Source organism: Bufo bufo, chromosome 5 (assembly GCF_905171765.1).
Source record: "Bufo bufo chromosome 5, aBufBuf1.1, whole genome shotgun sequence".
Lineage (NCBI taxonomy): Eukaryota > Metazoa > Chordata > Amphibia > Anura > Bufonidae > Bufo > Bufo bufo.
In genome coordinates, this window is record NC_053393.1 from 297,061,809 (window position 1) to 297,075,543 (window position 13,735).

The following is a 13,735-nucleotide window of genomic DNA, read 5'->3' on the forward strand; positions in this document are numbered from 1 at the left end:
GCTGCTGCTGCTAATGCTGCTTAAAAGGCCTTAAACTGATCACCAGGCCAACAATTTAATTAAGGTTTTGTAATCGATAAACCCAACTTGCTTTTGTGGGCTGCATCAGTGGCATAACTAGAATTGACTGGGCCCCACAGCAAATTTTTGAATGGGGCTTCATCCCACAGTCATTTTTTAGCGACCTTTTCCTTTCATGCTGCCCCCATTCCTGTGGCTAGTAAAGATCGCCCTCTCAGACCAGGTCACTGTATCTAATTTCATTGTGTAATACTGTTGAGGTGGCCCTGACCAAATCCTTTAGTCCTTCTCCTCCTGGATGGGCACCTTCTAGGTCAGGGCCCCAAAGCTGCAGCTTCCCCTGCTTCCCCCTACAGCTACGGTCCTGGTCTGCATTAATCTGCAGGTGACCATGATACAGCTCCACAGATTGTTTCCATCTGCATCTTTCTAAACAACCTGTGGCCTCAGTCTTTTATTCAGACTGTCATTATGTCACTATGTGGCCTCCTCATGCTGCAATCTCCACACCATGTCACCTTTCCACTCATTTTTATCACCATGCTGCTGCTGATGCAGCTTAAAATGGCTTGAAGGGATCACCAGGCCCACAATCTAATTAAGGTTTTATGCACAAAACCAGAGTTTTGAAATTTGCCCTACAGAAACAGTTTTCGGATGCAGGACAGTATATGTAACATAAACACACAGAATATGGACACTAGATTAGGCCCAGAATATTGGAATTTGCAAAACAAACTCAGTTTTTGGATGCAGGAGAGAATATGTCACAGAAACATACAAAATATGGACACTAGATTAGGCCCATATTTTTGGAATTTGCCCTAAAGAAACAGTTTTTGGATGCAGGACAGTTTTCGGATGCAGGATAGTATATGTCACAGAAACACACAGAATATGGACACTACACTGCGTGCAGAATTATTAGGCAAATTAGTATTTTGACCACATCATCCTCTTTATGCATGTTGTCTTACTCCAAGCTGTATAGGCTCGAAAGCCTACTACCAATTAAGCATATTAGATGATGTGCATCTCTGTAATGAGAAGGGGTGTGGTCTAATGACATCAACACCCTATATTAGGTGTGCATAATTATTAGGCAACTTCCTTTCCTTTGGCAAAATGGGTCAAAAGAAGGACTTGACAGGCAGTGGCGTCGCCAGGGGGGGGGCCAGAGGGGGCCACGGCCCCCCCCTACATCATGCTGTGCCCCCCCCATGTGCCCCCCCAACTAAAATGCCCCCCACCTAGTGAGCCGCCGCCGGGCACAGGGAGATGAGCGCTTCCATTGCGCTCATCTCCATTGTAAACTGCCTGTGCCAGCGGAGGTACGGAGGTGAAGGGGAGGGAGAGGCGTGTCCCTTCCCCTTCCTCTGATAGGCTGCAGGCAAGCCCCGAAGTGGAGGAGAGGCCCGCCCCCTAATTGCTCCTGTTTATCTTTCTAAAGCTAAAGGACCTTTGATGATGTCATCACAGGTCCTGTAAGGGAACTGCACAGTGTAAAGTGTAGTTCCCAGGTTAGAACAGTGCATCTGCCAGGACCTGTGATGACATCAACTTCAACATCACAGGTCCTGCAGAATCTAGCAAAGGAACTGCACCAAAAATGGTGTAGTTCCTAGGTTTCAAAGGTATATCTGCCAGGACCTGTGATGACATCATCACAGGTCCTTCAACCCCTAATAGCAAGTATTAGAAGTTCGCAAGCAGCTCTGCATTGATCCATACAGACTGGAATGGAGAGGTAAGAGGAGGTCCTCCACTTCTCATCATTTACCCCCCCCCCATGCCCTGTTTTTACTCATTGCTCACTCATGTATAATACTTCAGACAGTTACAGTGACCACTACCTCATGTACCTGACACACACAGTGACCATAATGTATAACTGACCACATATTTCTGTAAACACTGCATCTACAGTATTATACCTTCTATGTGTCACATCAATACACTGCTCTGTGTGTAATATATATATATAGATACACACACATACATGCACACACACTGCATATATTACACAGTATTATACATGAAATATGTACAGATATATAGTATATACCGCAGTGCACTGATATGTGAGGTACAAGGTATAATAGATGCTGTGTGTACAGATATCAGTACACTTCTGTATATACTATATATGTGAGGTACGAGGTATAATAGATGCAGTGTGTACAGATATATAGTATATACAGCAGTGTACTGATATGTGAGGTACAAGGTATAATAGATGCAGTGTGTACAGATATATAGTATATATAACGGTGTACTGATATCTGAGGTAGGAGGTGTCAATACACTGCTGTATTTACTATATACCTGTACACACTGCATCTATTATACCTCGTACCTCACATATTACACTACTGTATATATTGTATACCTGTATACACTGCATATATTATACCCCGTACCTCACATATCAGTACACTGCTGTATATACTATATACCTGTACACACTGCATCTATTATACCCTGTACCTCACATATCAGTACACTACGGAATATACTATATACCTGTACACACTGCATATATTATACCGTGTACCTCACATAACTGTACACTGGTGTATATAATATACATCTGTACACACTGCATCTATTATACCTCTTTTGTGTGCCAGGGCTGTTTTGTAATCCCAATCCGGCCCTGATGGCATAAATTATAAAACGCAGCAGCAAGAATAGTTCATGGAACAAAGGGAGGGGCTATAAAAGGGGAATGGGGACCCAATTTAGATTCCTGCTATGGGGCCCAGTGATTTTTATGGACGCCCCTGGCTGCAGGCACTAGGCCGGCAACATATCAGAGGCCGGCGCAATGACGTCATCATGCCGCCGGAGCCTTATATTACAGCGTGGGACACAGGAAGAGGCTGCATTGCATCGCTGAGACTGAGGTAAGTATAAGTGTTTTTTTTTTTTTTTACAATAGTGTTACTGGCACTTTGGGGGGGGGGCTTATTACAATACTGGCACATGATGATGGGGGGGACTTTATACTGGCACATGATGATGGGGGGACTTAATACTGGCACATGATGATGGGGGGGACTTAATACTGGCACATGATGGGGGGGACTTAATACTGGCACATAATGGGGGGTACTTAATACTGGCACATGATGATGGGGGGGACTTAATACTGGCACATGATGATGGGGGGGACTTAATACTGGCACATGATGGGGGGGACTTAATACTGGCACATGATGGGGGGACTTAATACTGGCACATGATGGGGGGACTTAATACTGGCACATGATGGGGGGGACTTAATACTGGCACATGATGGGGGGGACTTAATACTGGCACATGATGGGGGGGACTTAATACTGGCACATGATGGGGGGACTTAATACTGGCACATGATGATGGGGGGGGGACTTAATACTGGCACATGATGATGGGGGACTTAATACTGGCACATGATGATGGGGGGACTTAATACTGGAACATTGGGGGGATTAATAATGGCACGTGATGGGGGCTTATTACTGGCACGTGATGGGGAGCTTATTACTGGCACATGATGGGGGCTCTTGTTACTGGCACGTGATGGGGGCTTATTACTGGCACATTGGGGGGCTCTTGTTACTGGCACGTTATTGAGGGCACTTATTACTGGCACATTATTGGTGGGCACTATAGGGGCATCTACTGAGGCCACAAAGAAGGGGTGTTTTATATGGGGAGCTCTGTACAGTAGCATTTTATACTGGGACACATTATGGTGGGTACTATGGAGAAGGGGAGAGAGGAGTACTATGGAGTCATCTACGGGGGGCACTAAGAAGGGGTATTTTATACTTGCAAATTATGGGGGACACTGAGGGCATCTACTGGGGCACTATATATGGGGCATTTTATACTGGTACATTATGGGGGGCACTAGCAGGAAGGGGGGAGAGGAGCACTATGGAGGCATTTACTGGTGCACTATATAGGAGTATTTTATACTGGCACATTATGGGGGACATTAGCTCAACTGGGGGCATAAGGGGGTATGTTTTGCACATTATAAGGAGAATTATTTCTACTGGGGGGCATTATGGTGGGTGTTATTACTCCCCCATGGTATGACCCCCTAGTAGCAGCACCAGCCTCTCCCTGCTCTGCTATCCCTCTGCCCCTTCTCCAAATCCTTATTATGAAATCTTTCTCATTAGGATAAAACACAACATCAGCGCCGCCGAGCCCCCTGCCAAAGTGTTGAAGTGGCGTCCGAGATCCCCAAGGGCCAAGCTAAGTAATTGTAAGTGTTCATGTGAAATATGTTTATTTTATATATGTACACTCCTGTGAGAGGCGGGGAGGGAGATCTGTGGATGACACTGTTATAGGGAGGGAGATCTGTGGATGACACTGTTTATGGAGGGGGAATGGGGATGACACTGTCATGGGGTGGACTGTGGATGACACATATAGCATAAGATGCTATATACGGTCTTGTGGCATCCACAGATCCCCCCCATAGCAGTGTCATCCACAGATCCCCCTCTCTATAAAGTGTCATCACAGACAGCTGGACTTTTCTTCCCTGTTGCGGTTTTAGGTATTGGGTAAAGTATCGCAGCATTTCTAAGCATACTTGTGTAAATGTATCGTTGTTATAGCTGCCCCCCCTACTTTTGTCCTGGCCCCCAGTGTGCCCCCCCAAAATTTGAAAGCTAGAGACGCCACTGTTGACAGGCTCAGAAAAGTCAAAAATAGTGAGATATCTTGCAGAGGGATGCAGCACTCTTAAAATTGCAAAGCTTTGATCATCGAACAATCAAGCGTTTCATTCAAAATAGTCAACAGGGTCGCAAGAAGCGTGTGGAAAAACCAAGGCGCAAAATAACTGCCCATGAACTGAGAAAAGTCAAGCGTGCAGCTGCCAAGATGCCACTTGCCACCAGTTTGGCCATTTTTCAGAGCTGCAACATCACTGGAGTGCCCAAAAGCACAAGGTGTGCAATACTCAGAGACATGGCCAAGGTAAGAAAGGCTGAAAGACGACCACCACTGAACAAGACATACAAGCTGAAAGTCAAGACTGGGCAAGAAATATCTCAAGACTGATTTTTTCTAAGGTTTTATGGACTGATGAAATGAGAGTGAGTTTTGATGGGCCAGATGGATGGGCCCGTGGCTGGATTGGTAAAGGGCAGAGAGCTCCAGTCCGACTCAGACCACCAGCAAGGTGGAGGTGGAAGTATGGTTTGGGTGGTATCATCAAAGATGAGCTTGTGGGGCCTTTTGGGATGAGGATGGAGTCAAGCTCAACTCCCAGTCCTACTGCCAGTTTCTGGAAGACACCTTCTTCAAGCAGTGGTACAGGAAGAAGTCTGCATCCTTCAAGAAAAACATGATTTTCATGCAGGACAATGCTCCATCACACGCGTCCAAGTACCCACAGCGTGGCTGGCAAGAAAGGGTATAAAAGAAGAAAATCTAATGACATGGCCTCCTTGTTCACCTGATCTGAAACCCCATTGAGAACCTGTGGTCCATCATCAAATGTGAGAATTTACAAGGAGGGAAAACAGTACACCTCTCTGAACAGTGTCTGGGAGGCTGTGGATGCTGCTGCACGCAATGTTGATGGTGAACAGATCATAACACTGACAGAATCCCATGGATGGCAGGCTTTTGAGTGTCCTTGCAAGAAGGTGGCTATATTGGTCACTGATTTGTTTTTGTTTTGTTTTTGAATGTCAGAAATGTATATTTGTGAATGTTGAGATGTTATATTGTTTTTCACTGGTAAAAATAAATAATTGAATGGGTATATATTTGTTTTTTGTTAAGTTGCTAATAATTATGCACAGTAATAGTCACCTGCACACACAGATATCCCCCTAAAATAGGCTAAAACTAAAAACAAACTTAAAAACTACTTCCAAAAATATTCAGCTTTGATATTAATGAGTTTTTTTGGGTTCATTGAGAACATGGTTGTTGTTCATAATAAAATTTAATCCTCAAAAATACAACTTGCCTAATAATTCTGCACTCCCTGTAGATTAGGCACAGATTATTGGAATTTGCCCTAAAGAAACACACAAAATATGGACACTAGATTAGGCGCATATTTTTGGAATTTGCCCTAAAGAAACAGTTTTTGGATGCAGGACAGTTTTCGGATGCAGGATAGTATATGTCACAGAAACACACAGAATATGGACACTATTTTAGGCCCAGATTATTTGAATCTGAGGTACAGACACTGTTTTCTTATGTACTCTATATTTATATTATTCATTATATCTGGGCCTGACAACCACACAATGTATTGAAGCGCAGATCACACAATTCACGGAGTGCACCGTTGACAGCAAAAATGTGAATGGATTATGGGAAGAAAATAGTGTTTTCTGTATTATAATTTTTTCCCTATATATGGGCCTGACAACCACACAGCGCAGATCACACAATTCACGGATTACATCATTGACAGCAAAAATGTGGATAGATTGTGGGAGAAAAATAGTTTTCTGTATTTAAATTTGTTTCCCTATATTTAGGCCTGACAACCACACAATGTATTGAAGCGCAGATCACACAATTCACGGATTGCACCGTTGACAGCAAAAATTTGGATAGATTATGGTAAAAAAAAATTGTGCTTTCTGTATTATAATTTTTTTCCTATATCTGGGCCTGAAAACCACACAATGTATTGAAGCGCAACTCACACAATTCACGAATTACACCGTTGACAGCAAAAATGTGGATAGATTATGATTGAGGGAAGAAAATAGTTTTCTGTGTTTTAATTTTTTTTCCCCATATTTAGGTCTGACAACCACACCAATGTATTGAAGCGCAGATCACACAATTCACGGATTGCATCATTGACAGCAAATATGTGGATAGATTATGGGAAAAAAATTATGTTTTCTGTATTATAATTTTTTCCATATATCTGGGCCTGACAACCACACACACTGTATTGAAGCGCAAAAAACACAATTCATGATTACACCATTGACAGCAAAAAATGTAGATAGATTATGGGAGAAAAATAGTTTTCTGCATTTTAATTTATTTCCCCTATATTTAGGCCTAAAAACCACACAATGTATTGAAGCGCAAATCACACAATTCATGGATTACAATATTGGACAGAAAAATGTGGGATAGATTATGGGGAAAAAAGTGTTTTCTGTATTATATTTTTTTCCCTATATCTGGGCCTGACAACCACACAAATGTATTGAAGTGCAGATCACACAATTCAGGGATTACACGTTGACAGCAAAAATGTGGATTATGGGGGGAAAAATATATTATTTTCACTAATATTATTCTTATCTCTGCCCATGACACACAGAAGGTATTGCTGCACAGATGTCACAAGTCACTACAGGACACCTTCTACTATAGCATAATAATTGCTATTCGAAAAGTATAAAAAAAATATATTGAGTACAACTTTGCACAATTAAATTGCTGCCATAACACAACAATAGTTCTTTAAAGGATTTTTGGGTCTTTGAAAGTTTTAAATTGAATAATTGTGATTACAAACTCCCTACACTATCTGTCCCTTCTTAAGCGCAGCTCTCCCTAACTCGCAATGAGACGAACCCTTGTCATTGGGTGCTATATGGCACCCGATGATTGCATTCCGGGCAGCCAATCACTGTAATTCCAGCAGCCAACATGGCTACTGGCATTACAGTGATGGCAGTACTTACCTGCAACGTTTATTGGCTGCTTTAGCAGCCGCAAAACATGAGGGGAGGAGACTCGAGCATAGCGCTCGAAACACTTGTGGTACTTGGCCGAGTACCGCCATTTGCTGAGCATAGCGTTGCTCGAGCCGAACAAGTATTCGGCCGAGCATGCTCGGCTCATCACTACCGCAACCAATGCTGCACTACCCAAATGCACTATACTAGAAATCAGATAATTGGTATATACACCCCGGCATTCAATCAGTTTTTTCGGGGGGCAACTGGTATATAACACACAGTAGAAATTATTTGTTCCAATAGTGTTTGGCATTCTGTGTAGCTGCAGTATCGCAGCAGAACCCACACAAACTGCTGCACAATACAAATGCACTATAATATACTTTCTATGTTAGAAAGTATATTATAAGTTTATTACACCCCTCAGTAAGTCACACCTATCGATAGCAAACCTATACCAGTTCTTAAAAGGACTTTTGTGGCCCTATTAGCTAGCGTTTGGTGTCTCTAACAGTCTGTCCCTGCTCCACACAGCAACCTCTCCTACACTGGCAAAAGACTGAATGTAAAATGGCGGCCAGATCAGTTTATTTATAAAGTAGGGGGTATGTCATGTGCTGAAAACGTCTCATTGGCTGTCCTGTACACTTGATGGATGTGTCATGGGTCAAAGTTCTTCACAATGTAAAAGAATATGGCCCCAGAGGACATCTCCATATGTTCGACTGTTCGGCGAACCGCGAACGAGCAAAGTTTGCTGCGAAATAGCCGCCGGGCGAACCGAAAGGCCATCTCTAATGGTAAATACACATTATACATCAAACGAGTATACTTACATCCAATAATATGTCAACAGAGGCTTCATGCCGCTTGTGCAATTCGCAGGAAGTAGGTACCGGAAGTGGTGTCAAAGCGCACAACACTAACAGTTTTGTGTGTTCCAGAGTGGAACGCATTATGTACTTCCGGTATCAGCAGGCCCGAAGAATGATGGAAGGCAACTAATTGGAGAGATTCCTTCCAGAGTGGGTGATTGGGGGTTGTTATAAGTTGTGTTATAAGGCTTACCAATATAGTCGGATGAGAGGTTGGCTATCTCTTGTCCACTCAAGAGTCGTCACAACTAACAAAACTACCTGATGGGACTTGGCAATCTATTTATTTGGAAAAGAATGATGAAAACATAAAGGAGATTGACTTGAATATCATAGACTCCATCATGGACTTCCTACACAATGAGATTGACTGACTGGTATTTTCTCACTATATACCAAACACTGGGCATCAGTTCCCGAGGCTTGAGATCATCTCTCAAACCCACTTTTCTTAATAACATGGAGTTTACGACCAATTGGTTTAATAACAGTGATGAATGTTCTAAAGAATACATGAGGGCCCTAATTTCTAAACGCAAGCTAATATGCTCAGATCTAATTCTCAAATTAAAAAGTTATCTGCATTTAAGGAGGAGAAAAAAAGTTGTTGCCCGCTCCTCCTTTTTAATCGTAAAACCCTCCCGGTATTTGAATATAACGAAGTTAGGGCCAAATGTTCCAAACTTAAAAGAGACTTGTTGGATTTTAAAAATAACAGTTTAAGAGTCTGGGAAAGAAAATACAACATAATGACATCCCAGACAGACAAATCATTCACCTGGAAAAAATTTCCAGTGATAGCCAGTTCGCATTGTTCGCCCGCGAACACATGCGGGCTGCCATCTTTTCTCACAAGTCCGGCGAGGCGCAGGAAAGTCCTTACCTGTGCCTGTGACGGGAGCAGGTCTGAAATCAAATGCGGTCACCGGGAGCAGGCAGTTCCGAGAACAGCCCGATGAAGGCCCCCAGTGGCTGTTCTCGGAACTGCCTTGGCTGTTCTCGGAACTGCCTGCTCCCGGTGACCGCATTTGATTTCAGACCGGCTCGCGCACAGGCACAGGTAAGGACTTACCTGCTCCTCGCCGGACTTGTGAGAAATAATGGCAGCCCGCATGTGTTCACGGGCGAACAATGCGAACTGGCCATCACTGTCCATTTCTTCTAGACCTGACACCATGGCATCCTACACCTATGCCCATGCTGTTAGTAGATGTCAAAAAGGTAGGACAGTGTATAACAGTCATTTGAACACATTACACCAAAACACCACCATTCACCCACACTTTATATGGACACTTCAAAAATGTGCAAATATTTAGAATATAGTGATATATATTCGTAATTTCGAATATTCTAGATTTCATTTTCATCAGTAACCTCCCTTCCTGCTTGTGGGCCAATGAGAAGGCTGCAATGTCTTTGTCTGAGCTTAGCAACATCCCTAGCAACAATAGGAAAGCTGCCTACCCCTTACTATATAAGAACCTTCTCAGCAGTAGTGATGAGCGGCAGGTGCCATATTTGATTTCGACTAAATTCGCGAATATCCGATAGAATATTCGTTTCATATTTCGTCAAAATCGAATATTCGTCATTATTCTAGTTATCACGATTATTATGCGATTTAAATAATCGCGTATTGCGATTCTAACTTAAGGCTACTTTCCTATTGGTTTGATATCTAGAATTAGCGAATATGACAAATGTATTCGTCATATTCCTCAAAACGAAGATAATGAATTATTCTATATCTTCGTTTTAGCTACCTATTCGTCAACTTTGCTAATTCTAGCAATCAAATAGGAAAGTTGACTTTAGAGACAGCTAAGTTTAATTCGCTATGCGATTATATCACTTTTCTTTTTATTTTTTTTATAAATAGAATCATTATAATAATTAAGTATTTAAGTATTAATAAAAAAAAAAAAGGTAAGTAATATAATCGCATAGCGAATTAAACACAGCTGTCTCTATAGGCAACCTTCCTATTTGATTGCTCAATTAGCGAAGTTGACGAATAGGTAGCTAAAACGAAGATGTAGAATACTTTGTTATCTTCGTTTTGAGGAATATGACGAATACATTCGTCATATTCGCTAATTCTACGAAGCCAACCATAGTAAACCAGGTCCAAGTTGAAATAGCAATTCGATTAATTCAAGTTATAATAATCGAATTGCGATTTCAACTTAGCACTGCTATATTCCATATTAGACTAGAATTAACGAATATGGAATATAGCAGTGCTAAGTTGAAATCGAAATTCGATTATTTTAACTTGAATTAATCGAATTGCGATTTTAATGTAATTCTCAAATCCGACAGTACATTCTAGTATGGAGACGTTCCCATGGTGATGGGGACGCTCCATGAGCACGGAAGTCGTCAGAAGCGGCAACGGGCACTGACTGGAGCAGCCAGGAAGCCAGGAATCCTAAGGACAGGTAAGAACTACTTTTGGGAAGTGGGAAAGAAAAAAATATAATAAATAAATAAATAAAAAAAAGAATATTTGAAATATCGAATTTATAGCACTATATTCGAAATATTCGCGAATTATCGAAGTGCCGATATTCGCAAAAAAAATCGATATTCGAATATTCGCGCTCAACACTACTCAGCAGTCATTTTCTACATAGAAACATAGAATGTGTCGGCAGATAAGAACCTTTTTCAACCCATCTAGTCTGCCCAATATACTGAACACGATGAATAGCCTCTGGCCCTAACTTATATGAAGGATGACCTTATGCCTATCCCATGCATGCTTAAACTCCTTCACTGTATTTGCAGCTACCACTTCTACAGGAAGGCTATTCCATGCATCCACTACTCTCTCAGTAAAGTAATACTTCCTGATATTACTTTTAATCCTTTGCCCCTCTAATTTAAAACTATGTCCTCTTGTAGCAGTTTTTCTTCTTTTAAATATTCTCTCCTCTTTTACCTTGTTGATTCCCTTTATGTATTTAAAAGTTTCTATCATATCCCCTCTGTCTCGTCTTTCTTCCAAGCTATACATGTTAAGGTCCTTTAATCTTTCCTAGTAAGTTTTATCCTGCAATCCATGTACTAGTTTAGTAGCTCTTCTCTGAACTCTCTCCATATTATCAATATCCTTCTGGAGATATGGTCTCCAGTACTGCGCACAATACTCCAAATTAGGTCTCACTAGTGCTCTGTAAAGCGGCACCTCCCTCTTTCTACTGGTAATGCCTCTCCCTATACACCCAAGCATTCTACTAGCATTTCCTGCTGCTCTATGACATTGTCTGCCTACCTTTAAGTCTTCTGAAATAATGACCCCTGAATCCCTTTCCTCAGATACTGAGGTTAGGACTGTATCACTGATTTTATATTCTGCTCTTGGGTTTTTACGCCCAGGTGCATTATCTTGCACTTATCAACATAAAATTTTAGTTGCCAGATTTTTGACCATTCCTCTAGTTTTCCTAAATCATTTTTCCATTAGGAACATCAACCCTGTTACAAATCTTTGTGTCATCAGCAAAAAAAGACACACCTTACCATCGAGGCCTTCTGCAATTTTGCTGATAAAGATATTAAACAATATGGGTCCCAGAACAGATCCCTGAGGTACTCCACTGGTAACAAGACCATGGTCTGAATATACTCCATTGACTACAACCGCCTGTTGTCTGTCCCTCAGCCACTGCCTAATCCATTCAACAATATTAGAGTCCAAGCACAAAGACTGCAATTTATTGATAAGCCTTCTATGTGGGACAGTATCAAAAGCCTTACTAAAGTCTAGATAAGAGATGTATACTGCACCTCCACCATCTATTATTTTAGTCACCCAATCAAAAAAACAAAACAATAAGATTAGTTTGACATGATCTCTCTGAAGTAAACCCAAGCTGTTTTTCATCTTTCAATCCATGGGATTTTAGATGTTCCACAATCCTCTCCTTAAGAATGGTTTCCATTAATTTACCCACTATTGATGTCAGGCTTACTGGCCGATTCCTCCCTACTATCTTTCTTGTGAATGGGCACAACATTTGCTAATTTCCAATCTTCTAGGATGACTCCTGTTACCAGTGATTGGTTAAATAAATCTGTTAATGGTTTTGCGAGTTCACCGCTAAGCTCTTTTAATAGCTTTGGGTGTATCCCATCAGGCCCCTGTGACTTATTTGTATTAATTTTAGACAGCTGACTTAGAACCTCTTCCTCTGTAAAGACACATGCATCAAAAGATTCATTAGTCTTCCTTCCTAACTGACGTCCTTTTCCTTCATTTTCCTTTGTAAAAACTGAACAGAAGTATTCATTGTGGCAGTCAGCTAGTTCTTTATCTTCTTCCATATACCTTCCTTCTTTTGTTTTTAATTTGTTAATTCCTTGTTTTAGTTTCCTTTTTTCATTTATGTATCTGAAGAATGTCTTATCGCCTTTTTTCACTAACTGAGCTAATTTCTCTTATGCCTGTGCTTTAGAAGCTCTTATAACTTGTTTGGCCTCTCTCTGCCTAATTTTATAAATTTGCCTGCTATCCTCGTTTGTTTTTTTTTATAATTACTGAATGCTATCTTTTTGTTTTTAATTATTTTGGCAACTTCTGCTGAGTACCACAGTGGTCTCTTCCTTTTTTTGCTTTTACTGACAAGCCTAATGCAATTATATGTTGCCTTCAATAGTGCCACTTTTAAGTATTCCCATTTCTCCTGGACTCCATTGAAACTGTTCCATTCTGATAGGGACTCGTATACCACTAATCTAATTTTAGAAAAGTTTGTGTGGTGGGATTCAGTCACTGTACTTATAGTAAACCACACTGACTGGTGATCAATAGTTCCCAAGCTTTCCCCTACAGTAATATCAGATACCAAATTCCCATTTGTGAATTCTAAATCTAAAATGGCCTACTCCTTCCGGGTTGGCTCCTCAACTACTTGCTGTAGAGATAATCCCAGTAGGGAATTTATTATATCTGTACTCCTGGCAGAACTAGCTATTTTGGTTTTCCAGTTTACATCAGGAAGATTAAAGTCTCCCATAATGAAAACTTCCCCCTTCAATGTCATTTTAGCTATTTCCTCAACTAGTAGATCATCTAATTCTTTGACTTGGCTAGGTGGTCTATATATCACACCTAAACGAGTTACCTTATGATTATCAAGCTGC